Genomic DNA, 14,104 nt, shown 5'->3' with positions numbered 1-14,104 from the left:
AGTGCTTTGAGGTGACATGGTATTCTGTGGCCACACAGGGTCTCAGAGTTCTGCTTTCCCATTGGAAGTTTTACTTTCCTATTTAATTATTGCTCTCAAGGGGCAAATGAAGTTCCCCTTGATTTCCCTTTACCCTTTGCCTACCCCCTTCCTGGAGGGAGGGCAAGGCAAGAACTTGAGACAGAAAAATGGATCGCCTCACCTTTTAAATCCACTTTCATCGTTTCGGAGACACCTTTGGGATTCTATAAATAATGCTGCTGGGAACAGTCATGCACAAGTTTGTTTGTTTGTTTGTTTGTTTGTCTTTTGGACAGGGTTTCTCTGTGTTGTTTTGGTGCCTGTCCTGGATCTCTCTTTGTAGACCAGGCTGACCTCAAACTCACAGAAATCTGCCTGGCTCTGCCTCCTGAGTGCTGGGATTAAAGGCGTGTGCCTCTGCTGCCTGGCCACACACAAAATTTTAAGGACATATCATTTTTTCTCCCTTCCTTCCCTTTCTTTCTTCCTTCTCCTACTCCCATCCTCTTCTTTCCCTCTTTCTCCTCTCCTACTCTCCTTCCTAGCACCTCTTCACTGCCAATAGGGAAAATTGTCAGGGGCTCCGGGGAAACAGATTACACCAGCTGTGCCATCCTACAGGCATTTCCAGGCTGGGGAGAGGACTGAGCTGTCAAGGGTGGCAATCCTGGGAAGAAGACATAGGTGGCTATAGAAATGTCCATGGAGAACAACTCTTCTTTCTGCTTCCAAGACCATAGAAATGTCTAGACCCTCCCTGTGCCCAAAGGGGCAAACTGGAAGTCATGGATTCTTAGCTACCTGGAGCTAAGTGAGGGGCAAGAGGCAAAGGGAGTTCTCAGCAGAGCACGAGGAAACAAAGGTTTGAATGCCAGAAGCAAGCAGCCAAGAATCACCTGTAGTCACAAGAGGACGTAGGGAGGCCAACTGTCGGTGATCTGTTCTAGTGATTCTCTATTGCTGGCTTTTTCGGTGACCCTGATGAGATCTTTTTCATAGCAGAAGTTCCCATTCTCCAGCCAAGAACACCAGTGGTCCATTGCTCTCAATCTCAAAGGACCATGTTCCCCCTGGACTCAGTCTCTAGGCCCATTTACTCCTCTTTCATGGTGTTTACCAGCTCCAGGTAGGTCACCTCAAAGCTGCCAGATCCACAGTACTCTACCATGATGTGGACTGCATTGCCTGGCTCTGCCTCCCCTGAGTGGGGCACTACAGACATCTACCCTGGTTCCTCCCTACTGATCTCTATGATCTCTGCCACAGGGATGCTCCTGTGTCTGTCCCTTCCTTCTTTCCTTCTTTTTTTTTCTGATCTCATATATGCCAGGTTGGCCTTGAACTTGCTACGTAGCTTAGGATGACTTTTCACTTCTGTTTTTCCTGCCTCCATCTTCTGAGTCCTGGGATTATAGGTGTGTACCATCACGCCTACCTTATATGCATCCTGGATCAAACCCCGGGGCTTCAAGAAGGATAGTGCAAGCACTCTACCATCTGCTCTACATTCCCAGTTCCTCATTGTCTTGATAGAATTACTTACCACACAAAAGTTTTAAAGTTTGATTAAGTCCAACTTATGTCATTCTTTTCTTTGCTTTTGACATCGCCTCTGAAAACTTAGTGCTTAGACCAAGGTATCCAAGTCCATACCTCTGTTTTTTTTCTAAATTTTGCAGTTTGGGTTGTTACAGTTAGATCTCAATGTCTGTGTCCCAAGATCTCAGCATTGTGTCCCATGGAGACACCTGTGACTATATCTTAGAAAAGAAGTGTCAATTGAAATACTCCCAACATTTTGACGTCTCTGCACACACGCTATCAAATTGTTCTCCAGGTTGGGTGCACCGACTTTCATGTCTTCTGGCAAGTATGGGAGGCACATGTTTTCTTTGCACATGAGAAGCTTGTCTACGGTTTTTGTTGATCTTGGTAGATCAGGTGGCATCCAATTCTCACTGTCCTTCCTCCCGTGATGCCATTCACTCTTTTCCAGCTAACATTGTTTCTAAGTATTAAAATAATCGGCTTGTTTGTTTATTTTCTTATATATTATGGGCAGTCTTTTTATGTTGCCCAAACTGAAGAAATGGCGTGAAAACTGAGATACTATAGGCAGATTTATTTCATCGGTGGAAATAACACCCCATGTATGACCTTGACGCACAGTGCTGTGGAGGGCAGGGAGGAAGAGGAAGAGGAAGGAGACACAACACCACATGCTCACGGTTCATCCCTAGTCCAGGAAAACCTTGTAAGTACATTCTCGAAGTTCCCGGAAGTTTGAAACAGCCTGATGCCATCCCCTTAGTAACCATGAAGACCAGCGTGGTGGTAAACATGACTGAAGTGAAGTCAAGAAGTCAGGAGCTACTAGTGACTGATGATCCATCATGCACTTGGTGTTGATTTAGAGATGTGGTAATTAACTAGACACTTACCCAGTTAAGTAAGTGTGGTTGAGAAGAGACAAATTCAACAGGTCAACTGCTGAATGACTTTTCCTGGGGAGATGAAGGTGAATGTCTACTCACCCCAAATAGGGTGCCAACGACAGACCAAATAAATGATCCCATCTGAGTTTAATTTGGTGAACCAGCAAGTTTATTGAGGTGACTTCCAAAAGTGTAGGTAAAGGGGTCCAGCTGCATCACTGAAAAGCTCACCCACAATGGATGACCCTTCAAGAAAACTCCATACCTGACAGGAGAATTATCCAGATGGCAGGTAAGAGCCTGAGTGCCGATTATCACCCAGGCCTTTGAGGCTTTTTGGTGTTGGGTGTTTTCAACTGTGCTGATGGCCTAGGACATGTATGGGTGCTGGGATGGGTCATCTACTGAGAGGGGGGTGAAGATGAGCAGCCAAGAGCTTCACCTCAGCTGACCATGCCCAGGCCATCTGTTGGGCAATACAGCTGATGTCTCCCCAACCTCATTTTGTACCAAAATAGCCCTTTAAACTTTATTTTCTCTCTTTAATCAGGCTCGAGTCCCATCTGCTTAACTCCCAGTGGTGTGGACAAATCCTTCTATTCCTCCCTTACCAGACTTTACATTTCCACTCATCAGCACACTGATAAAGGATTTCTTTTTAGAGGTAAAATTAAATCCTGCTTTGCAAAAGTGGACTTTTTCTGATGTATCAAATTTCAGTGCTCATGAAATGTCCATTGAGGTAGAGATTCCAGCTGACCTGTCTGCCGTAGGCCCCAGGACTTTCCACTTTTAACAGGCTTCCTGGTGATGCCAATGCTGCTGGTTCCCAGGTCACACTTGGAGGTGCCCAAGTGTCAGGTGCCCAGTTGACCTGGAGCCTGTAAACACAGAGCTATTCCAGGCTTGTGTGTGCACTCTGAGCATGTCAAGTACCTTCAGCAGCCATAGCTGGTTTCTCATCCTTGGAAGCTTAGCCCCAACCCCAGGGCACCCCACACCACAGCTCTGCACCCATGTCTGCTTAAGAGCATCTTGCCCTGAATCCCGGAGCCATGTATGCTAGGAAATGTTGTTGGTTGTTTTTGCTCTTTTAGGGAGCCTGCCACTCAGCTCCCAAATAAATCGCACACAGAGGTTTATTGTTAATTGTAAATGCCCAGCCTTAGCTTGGCTTGTTGCTAGCCAGCTTTTCTTAACTTTAAATTATCCCGTCTACCTTTTGCCTCTGAGCTTTTCCTTTTCTTACTTTTCACTCTTACTCCGTGGCTGGCTGTGTGGCTGTGTGGCTAGCCCCTTCTTTTCTTACTCCTTCTCTTATTCCTTCTTCCTCCCAGACTTCTCCTTCTGTTTATCCTCTCTGCCTGCCAGCCCTGCTTATTTCTCTCTCCTGCCTTGCTATTGGCCATTCAGCTCTTTATTAGACCATCAGGTGTTTTACACAGGCACAGTAACACAGCTTCACAGAGTTAAACAAATGCAGCGTAAACAAAAGTAACACACCTTAAAATAATATTTACAACAGGGAAGTCTGGGCTGGTTGAAGACCTCCTCCTGTTTCTGAATACGTGACAGCTTAGCCCCTCTCTCACCACATCTGCCATCAGCTCTGTTTGGGGTGCCCCAGCATGTGCTACCATTCACACACACACACCTCACTGAGGAGTTTCCCCTCTGATGCCACATGGTTTTAGTCTTTCCCAGGTGGCTTCCTGTTTGGGCCTGAGGGCTGGGTTTGAACTCCAAGAGAGGATGTGGACTTCAGAGAAGGGAATGTGCATTAGGACGAGGTCCTGCTTAGGGAGAACTAAGGTCTTTTATGATCACAATGACTCTGACTTCCTTATCAGTCATGGTACACCACACAGAACTTACCCCTTTTGAATGCTAAACCCACTGGCATTATCACCAGGTCTGACCTAACGCTGCAGTCCACACAGAGGACAGCCCGTGTACTCAAGGGCACCTCCAGGGGTATGGTGGTTTGAATGAGAAGGGCTCCCGTGGGCTCATGTATTTGAATGGTTGATCCCAAGGGCCTGGAGATCAAGATGTAGCTCTCAGCTACTGCTCCAGTGCTAGGGTGCTGCCGTGCTTCCTGCCACCACGTTCCCCCACCGTGATGACAATGTGATAAACTTCTGAAACTGTAAGCAAGCCCCCCAATACGTGTTTCCTTTTATAAGAGCTGCCTCGGTTGTGGTGCCTCTTCACAACAATAGAACAGTGACTGAGACAGAAGTTGGTACCAGGAGTGGGGTCTTGCCCTGAGGTCACCGCCCCCTTTATCCATTTAGCATTAGACATTTCTTTAAGCTTTTTATCTCCTTGAGCACTGGACTTAGCTCAACTACAGTTCCTGGTGTTCCTTTTCTATGCAAGCTGCATGTTTTGTATTTGTCTTTGTCCAGTATTCTCCTTTTCATTCTAGATCTGTATCAGATTGATTACTAACAACCACATGGCACAGTCAATATTAGGCTGTCTTGAAATTTCCTCTGCCAGCACCAGCAATTCAAAACCTTTCATGTTAACTTCAGGCAGATTTTTAAGACATGAGCACCACATACTTTGCCAAAATATCACAAGTATTGTCTCTAGGCCACTTACTAACATTCCTCCCCTCTGAAACATATTGAGCCAAACCATCATAATTTACATTGCTCTCAGCACCACTGTATTAAGCACTATTTAAAGCACTCAATTGCTTTCCTAATCCAAAGTCCCAAAGTCTACATTCCACCAACAAACAGCATGGTCAGGTCTGTCACATCAATACCCAACTCCCTGGTACCAAGTCCACAGCTAAGGGAAGCCACTGAGACCAGGCATGTGTCAGGGGTATCCATGCATGGAGGCCCATAGAGGCCATTGCATGAAGCTGTCTGTGAAGGTGAAACCTGGATTTTGCTGGAGACCTCAAGATGTTGGAGGTGCAGAGCCATGGGATACCTGCCAAGGATAGATGCTAACAGGTTCTGGGACCAGCCCAAGAGGGAGAAGTGTGTTGCAGTCAACAAAGCAGAAAGGTGTTAGATATCTGAAGAGTGTTTTGACATCAGACATGAAGATGCAGAATTTGGAGTTTGCCCAGATGGTTTCAGGTGTGCTTTGGTCCAGTATTTCCTTTCCTCCCTTTGGGGATGGTAATATATATTCTGTACCATTGTATGTGGGAAGTATGTAGTCTGCTTTCTAACTGTGATTTTTCAGAGGTTACAGTTAAGAGATTACATGAATCTCAGAAGAGACTTTGAACTTTTAAACAGTGTTGAGCCTGTGATAGACAATGGGGACTTTTGAAGTTGGACTAAATGCATTTAGCATTATGATATGGCTACAAGCCTACAGAGCACAGGCAGTCAGATGTTTGGCTTGAATAAGAATGGCCTCCATAGGCTCATATTTGAATACTTGGTGTGGTGGTTTGAAAGAAAATGGCCCCCAAAGGGGGTGGAACTATTAGGAGGTGTGGCTTCTTGGAGTAGGTGTGGTCTTGTTGGAGGAAGTTTGTCACTGTAGAGGCAGGCTTTGCAGTCTCATATATGACCAAGCCATGCCCAATGAGACAGACCACTTACTGTTGCTTGCAAGTCAAGATATAGGACACTTGGTTGCTTCTCTAGCACCATATCTGCCTGTCTGTCACCATGTCACACCAGGATGATAATGGACTAAACCTCTGAAAATGAAAGCCACCCCAATTAAGTGTTCTTCCATTATAAGAGTTGCCATGGTCATAGTGTCTCTTCACAACAATAGAAACCCTAACGAAGACATTGGTCACCATAGAGTGGCACTATTTGATAGGATTTGGAGGTATGGCCTTGTTGGAGGAAGTGTGTCACTGGAGGTGGGCTTTGAAGTTTTAAAAAGCCTTTTCCAAGCCCAGAGTCTGGTTCTTCCTGCTGCCTGCTGATCTGGATGTAGAACTCTCAGCTCCTTCTCTAGCACCATGTTTGCCTGTGTGCCACCATGCTTCCAGCTGTGATGATAACGAACTAAGCCTCTGAAACTGTAAGCCAGCCCCAGTTAAATGCTTTCCTCTGGTCATGGCGTCTCTTCACAGCATCAGAACACTGACTAAGTCTTAGGAGTTTTGCTCTTCCTTCCAAGAGGGACTATTTCAAGTTAGAGGCTGTAGCTGCTTAACACCAACAGATAAAGAAATACTTCATATTCTAAGTAGAAGGATACAATGTTACCTGGGGTTCCCAGGAGAGGGAGGGACAGGGGAAGGGAGGGGGAGAAAGAGGGAGGGAGAGGGAGAGGGAGAGGGAGGGAGAGGGAGAGAGAGAGAGAGTCTTATAAAATTATGGAGGTTGGGAAGTCCTACAGAGCCGGGGACTTGGGGCTAGTAATATAATTCTGTTTTGAATTTGAAGCCTGAGCACTAGGAGAGCTGTGGCTGAGTTCCACTCCCCGGAATGGGCAGACTGGAGACCTCCAGAATTTCCAGTGCTACAGCTGAAGACAGAAGGCAGGAAGGACTGATGGCCCAGCTTGAGGGGGTCAGGTAGGGAACTGTTTCTTCCTTCAGGGATAGTTAGCATCTTTGCTCTGTAGAGACCTTCAACTGGTGAATAAAGCTCTCTTCCTCCCTCCTCTCTCCTCCCTCCTTCCCTCCCTCCCTCCCTCCCTCCTCCTTCTCCTCCTCCTTCTCTCTCTCTCTCTCCCTCTCCCTCTCTCCCCCTCTCTCTTTCTCTCTCTCCCCTCCTCTCTCCTGCTGAGGTTGGAGCCCAGATCTGTGCTTATGCTAACCCTTGTCCACCACTGAATGGCACCCCCAGCATAAGTCACATTAGGGAAGGCAATCTGTTTTAGTCAGTCTACTAACTCATATCCTAATTTCCCCCCAGTTCCAGGCATATTCAGAATACTGTTTCACCAATATCAGGGTGTCTTGAAGCCAGCCAAGAGGACACAAAATTGGCCATCACAGGTGGACTTGGCAGAGACCTCCCTAAGGCAGTAGTACCAGATCTAAGAGTCAGGGCATTAGGGGACAAGCCTTCTGTGGAAACAAAATAGAAAATCCTGAAGTGAGAGCCAACTTGAGTGTTTAGGATTGACGGGACTAATGTGTTTGGAGGGAGGCAAGAAGGGGAAGATTTGTAGGGAGGAAGTTGAGAAGCCTGTGTTATGTGGGGCAGTAAATCCTGAATAGAAGTTGGATTTCATCCTAAGTTGTATGGAAAGGTGTTAGAGCAGCATCGGGGTGACTGTGTTGGGGAAACAGGAAGTTGTATCCATTTGTGTTTGCTGGGGAAGAGGAACAGCTGGAAGGTCAAGATCTGGGGCTGTGAAGATGATGACCATGGATTGGACATATTCTCATAGCAAAGCTTATAGAGCTCGGTAGTGGACTGACTGTAACATACAAGACTAAAAGATGAATCAAATGTTATTCTTGGATTCTGGTCTGAGCAAACAGATGCATATTGGTGCTATTTATCAAGTTGGGAAAATGTTTGCTGGGACAAATAAAATTTTAGAACTGATCAGAGTTCTCATTGGATTGTATTAAATCTCAGTGTGTTATCTCTAAGCAGAAGCCAGGCTTAGTTCTTTTAGACTGCTGTAACCATACTGCAGATTGGATGACTTGAAAACAAGAGAACTTTCTCACCATTCTGGAGGCAGGGAATCCACACATGGCAGCTATAGATCCAGGGTTTGGTGAGATCCACTTCCTTGTCGATAGGTTTCTGGTTCCAGCTTCATGCAGCAGAAGGGCTGAGGGAGCTTTCTTTAGCATCCTATAAAAAGGCACTGGTTCCATTCATGGGAGCCCAACCATCTCAGCTGTTTCCCCAAAGCCCTATTTTAATGCCATCACTTTGAGGATTAGTATATTCATTCATCAGGATTCTCTCTAGAGGAACAGAACTTATAGAATGACTGACGATCTATCTATCTATCTATCTATCATCTATCATTTATCTATCTATCTATCTATCTATCTATCTATCTATCATCTATCATTTATCTGTCTATATAGAGGATTTATTAGAATGGCTTACAGGCTGAGGTCCAGCTAGTCCAAGAATGGCTGTCTACCAATGGAAAGTCCAAGAATCTGGTAGTTGTTTAGTCCATGAGACTGGATGTCTCAGTTGGTCTTCAGACTCTGTGTCCGTTTTTTCCTGGGCTGCTTGACCAGAGCAGAAATGCCATATATGCCAGAATCCCAAAGAGGTAGGCTCTAAATGCCAGGGAAGAAATGGACTTGCCAATGAGAGCGAGAGCAAACAGGTGAGGAGAGGGCTTCCTTCTCCCATGTGCTTTACACAGGCTGCCAGCAGAAGGTGTGGCCCAGATTAAAGGTGGATCTCCAGCCCCCCCCCCCCAAAGATCCAGATTAGAAGTGGATCTTCCCGATTCAAATGATTTCATTAAGAAAAATCCCTCACAGGTGTGCCTAGCCATTTGGGTTTTAGTTAATTGTCAATCAAATTGACAACCCAGAACAGCCATCACAGTTAAGTTAGCATTGCACCATTTGAATCAGGCTGGGACATCAGCATGCGGTGCACTGCATGTCCTGGCCAACATTGGGTTTCCCTGGCTTTCTACACCACTTACCCATTCAAAGTACATTTACTGAGAACCTGCTCTGCACAGTGCTCTGGAAGGGCAGCACAGGACAGACCAGACATAGAAAGGACCCTGTCTCCAGCAATGTCCCAAATCGGAACCAGAAGTTCTACTGAGGTTCTTCTATGTGGTGGACACGCAGACAATAGCCCAGGTCCATCCCCAGTACTGTGGTGTTTTCAGTTTAATTGGATAGTGTAGGCAGAGAAAGTGGGAGTCATAAATTGATTCAAGATGCCTCTGGTGGAGGCCTACACGTTCCAGGCACTGTGCTAGACATGTGCTGCGTGGACAGAGATAAAATGCATTTTTGTATCCTCCAAACTCCCCTTCGCATGGAGAGGGGTGGGCAAGCAAATGCTTCCATCCCAGCGTGGTGGAGGAGGGACCCTACTGAAACAGACATGTACACTTAGCAGGGCCCGCTGTCCCCATGGGGGGGTGTCACTTAGAAGAGCACCTGTGTCAGCTGTGTCTTGAAGAATGACCCCCCCCCAAAAAAAGGATGAAACCAATCCTGCTCAGGCGGAACAGACAGAGTGGGGCTTGGGGGAGAACAGAGCTGAGGGGCTTGCAGGGGAGGGAGCCCCTCAGAGTGCCCAGTGAGGAGCCAGTGGCAGGCCTGGAACATCATAGTCCCTTTAAGTGGTGGTTGAGATGGATGTGCACGTGCATGCATGTGGGGTGTGTAGGGGCGTGGGATGGAGGCTGACAAGGGAGAGGGAAGAAGTGGGAGCCTGAGATGAAAGACAAGGGGGTTGGGTAAGGCTGGGACTCTGCCACTCCGCAGACCTGTGTGGCTGGGAAAGGTTTCCCCAGGGAGCGGGTAAAGAAGAGCTGAAAGGAAAACTGGGATCTAAGGGGCAAAAAGGGCTGTGGTCCATGGCCGTGACCATCAGAAGCAGAGCGGCCCTTCCATGTGGCCTGTTACCTTCCCAGGGACACTGAGGCACACAGTTGCCTTTGTTTTATTTATTATTTATGTGTGTGTATGTGTGTGACACGTGTGTGTGTGTGTGTGTGTGTGTGTGTGTGTGTATGTGTGTGTGTGTGTGTGTGTGTGTGGTACATGTATGTGAGCATGGGGGTGCACACACCTGTACATATGTGGAGATGACAGGAGGATGCCAGATGTCTTTCTCTAGTGTTCTCTGCCTTTTGCCTTGACACAAGGCCTCTCACTGAGTGGGAAGCTCACCTTGTTGGCTAGGCTGGCTGGCCTAGAAAGTCAGCTCTCAAGATTTGCCCCATGCTGGGGTTACAGATATGTGTTGCTGTGCTTGGCTTTTTATTCAGTGTTGGGGATTTGAACTCTGGTCTTCAGATTGGTAGAGCAAGCCCTCATACCCATCAAGGCATCTTCCTAGCTCCTATCCACCCCATTTTAAGGCAAGGGGACAAAGGGCCAGAGAGGCTGGTTGGGGTGGTTGGCTGTGCTGGGTGGGCTTCCATACTTTATCTTTGGCTTACGGCCTTTGGTCCTATATCGCTCCTTCTGTTGCGGGTTAGAACTCAGACAACACCCTCTGCCTCCAAAGAGGAACCTGGGCATTCTACTGAAACCAGTGAATGTCAGGCTAGGCCAGAGCTGGTAGCGGGACGGGTCCCTTGTCCAGCCTAGCAGCCCCTCCCTGAGCAGTATGAGCCCTTCCTCTCCTGAGACTCAAGGACTCATCACCCCGTCTTTCCTGCTCCCCAGCACGCCTGACAGCCGCCAAGCTCATCACCTCTGAGATCAGAAAGGCCTGCAAGCAGACACTAGTGGTCTTGAGCTGGGGAAAACACAGAAGAGCAATTAGAGCCGCACGTGGTTGTGAGCCTGCCTCTAATGGTTTGCAGCTGCAGAAAGCACCGGCTCCCCTAGGCAAGGGCTCCCCTAGGCTGGGCTCTTGCTGGGGCTGCCTGTCTGTACTTCCCATCCCGACCAATTAGATCCCCATGTGTGCTGCAGGCGTGAAAAAATAGAAAGTGAGTAATCCTTCATTCGCCTCTGCGTGGCACACAGCTTTGATCCTCTTGGTGCGGTGGCCCCGTTCCATCAGAAAGTGCGTCTGTCTCAGGCTCTTTTCTTTCTTCCTTTTTTTTCTTTTTCTTTTTCTTTTTTTGTTAACCCAGTTTCTTTTTCTCAAAATGACATGGACCTCCACCCAGAGACCTGTGAAATGACCACCATCCATCTTCAGACCCTTCTGATCAAAGATGGGTTGGATTTTTTTTTCTTTGTCGCTCTTTTAGACTTTTGCTACAGTTAGTCCTTCCTAAGACTGGTTTGCCACCAGTGTTTCCAGGCCAAAATCAAAAGGAATCATCTATTAACATCAGCCTTTGGGCAACAAGGCCACCATTGTTTTTTTTCATTTCAGAATATCTGCAGTCTGGGGTGGGAGCGGGGGTGTGCGGAGGGAGACAGGTAAGAGAAGCAGTTTCAAAAACCAGCAGAGATCAGGGCCGTTAGCAACACTGGTGTCTTTCAAAGATGTGGCCAGTCTGGATAAGTATCTATCGATTCAAATATTGGGGAACTGTTTGATTTTGAAAGTGCTACATTCCTAGAAGCCTGTTGGGTGTGAAGGGACTGTTTGAGGGTTACGAATAAGGTGGTGTGTCGTTTCTGCTGCTGGGCCATATGGAGCCCTGCAGTGGCCGAGGAGGCAGCAGAGCTCTGGGGTGCTGCTGGAAGAGGCTGTGGAGGAGGAAGTGGAGTTAAGGGTGAGAGATGGTCTTGGTGGGTGTGGAGAAGACGCAGGTGGAAAGAGTGTGGGGGTGGTGTTGGTGGGAGCGGGCTCTGTGGCAGCCATGAGAAGAGGAAGGACAGGGGGTGCTGGTGACACAGGAGGTCCAGATGTGAGGAAAGTGATAGTGTGAAGGTGACAGGGACATGGTTGGGGAGGTGTGGGTGGCAATGGGAAGGGTGGGGAATTCAAGGGATGGGGTTTAAGCATAGTGGAAGGGTGTATTAGTTACTTTCTGTTGGTATGAGAAGCACTGACTGAAGCCAGCCTGGGGAAGCAAGGGTTTATTTGGCTTACATTTCCACATCACAGTCTATCATTGAGAGATCTAGGGGCAGTAACTCAAGCAGAAACCTGGAAGAGGCAGGAACCACAGCTGAGACTGTGGAGGAGAGCTGCTCACTGGCTTGCTCTCCATGGCTCGCTCAGCTCACTTTCTTATACAACCCAGGACCATGTTCCCAGGGTTGCCACTGCCCTTGGTGGCCTGGGCCCTCCCATGTCATTGATCAATCAAGGAAGTGTCCACAGACATGCCCACAGACCAGTCTGATGGAGGCATGTAGTAGGTGCTTTCCTATTGCTGGGTGATAAAAGACTTATAAAAGAAAGCTTTTAATTGGGCTTACGGCTGGAGAAGATTAGAATCCGTGACGGCAGAGTGAAGGCGAGGGGTACAGATGGGAGCGCACATCTCACCCTGCAGAGAACACACTGGGAATGGCAGGAGTCCTTGGAACCTTAAAGCCCACCCCCGTGACACACCTCCTCCAACGAGGCCACACCTCCTAAGCAAGTATTCGAAGGTGGGAGCCCCTAGGGGCCATCCTCACTTAAACCACCACAAGGCAACTCCTCCGTTGAGGTTCTCTCTTTTCAGGTGACTCTAGTTTGTATCAAGTTGACAGACACCGGGACAATGGGAAAAGGAAGCACCAGAAGAGTTACCGAGAACCAGAAAAAGTTGTTGTCCCAGCTGAGGGGCCCATGGAGAAGAATCCACAGCTGACCCCAGAGAGCCCCATTTTTATGGGATACCCAGATCTCTCTGAGACTACCCAGGCTGGGTGTTACCACTCCTATCTGAAGTGGATTTGGATAGCATTTGCTGGTGACAGCTGCCTATAGGCACAAGTCCATATCACCACAGCAGCGGAGTAGGATGGCACCGAGTCACCCAGACCATCCACACTCAATGTGCTTGGGGTTCCTGAGCAACCTCTCTGATACAGTGAGAAAGACACCCTGGGAATCCTGGACTGGTGTCTTGACCCTGCCTCTGCTGAGCTGAACGGCTTTGACTGGACCCACTTTTCCTTTCGACCCCCTAGTCTCCACTGCGCAAAGTGAGGTCATTAAATCTGAAACCCGTTATAAGCTCTGACAACCTGTTTTGGCTTTGGAAAATGTAGTGACATCATTGGAGCCCTGCTTGAGGTTACTCCTTCTTTACCAAGGGAGGTCTAGTTTCCATTGCTTCTAGCGTCCTTTCCAGAAGGCCTCTATTTGCCCTTGGGCATTGTTGGATAATGAGTCTGGGTGGACCATATCATGCCCACCACTCTCCAGTGACGACAAAATCAGAAGCAAATGAATTCTTGCTTCAGGCTCTGAAGTTTGGAGGAAAGGTTTCGAGTTTTGAGGCAGGGCTCCCAAGTGGACTGTTATCCCTGTGAGGGCACAGCGGTGAAGGCGGGGAATGCTGGTTAGAGCCACAGAATCAGTTCAGGTCCCATCAGAGAAGTCTAGTGAGCAGCTGGCATCAGAATAGAAAGGCTGGCATAGCAAAGACAGATCCTGCAGGGAACTGACCCCCCCCCCTGCTGCCAACAGGGGGCCAGTCACAGTGTCTCTGACATCCAGTGCTCCATGCCCCAAAGCCGAGGAGAAGACTTTAAAAGATCAGAAAGATTTCCATTCCTTTGGACCAGAAATTGGTTCCGAGAAGTTAGGAGGAGAGTTGCTGGTTATAAAGGCTTCCAAGGTAAATTTGCTTGTGTTGGGCTTCGGTAATGTGTAGTTAATTAGAGGTTGGGGCTGGGGTGTGGCTTGGTGGTATAGAGTGTGCCTAGTCCCCTGCTATACTACCTTGATGTGCCTCATCTCATCTGATCTTGGACGCTAAGCAGGGTCAGTCTTGGTTAGTACTTTGATGTACCTAGCATGTATAAAACCCTGGATTCTGCTACACCCAGCAGGGTGAAGAAGGGAAAGAAGATGTGAACTGGAGAGTGACTGATTCTGAAATGTGTTTCTGAGACTCTTGACCTCAGTCTTCTCATCTCTGTTGTCATGGGAACAATAATGGGGCTCTTGGGT

At 47.9% G+C, this 14,104-nt stretch overlaps 1 pseudogene; it reads right to left on the bottom strand.

Annotated features, from left to right (window-relative positions):
* Positions 1-923: 923 nt before the first annotated feature.
* LOC118594250 overlaps positions 924-14,104 on the bottom strand; it is a 32,611-nt pseudogene continuing 19,430 nt past the window's right edge.

Source organism: Onychomys torridus, chromosome 12 (assembly GCF_903995425.1).
Source record: "Onychomys torridus chromosome 12, mOncTor1.1, whole genome shotgun sequence".
NCBI lineage: Eukaryota > Metazoa > Chordata > Mammalia > Rodentia > Cricetidae > Onychomys > Onychomys torridus.
This window is presented reverse-complemented; position numbering and strand designations above follow the sequence as displayed.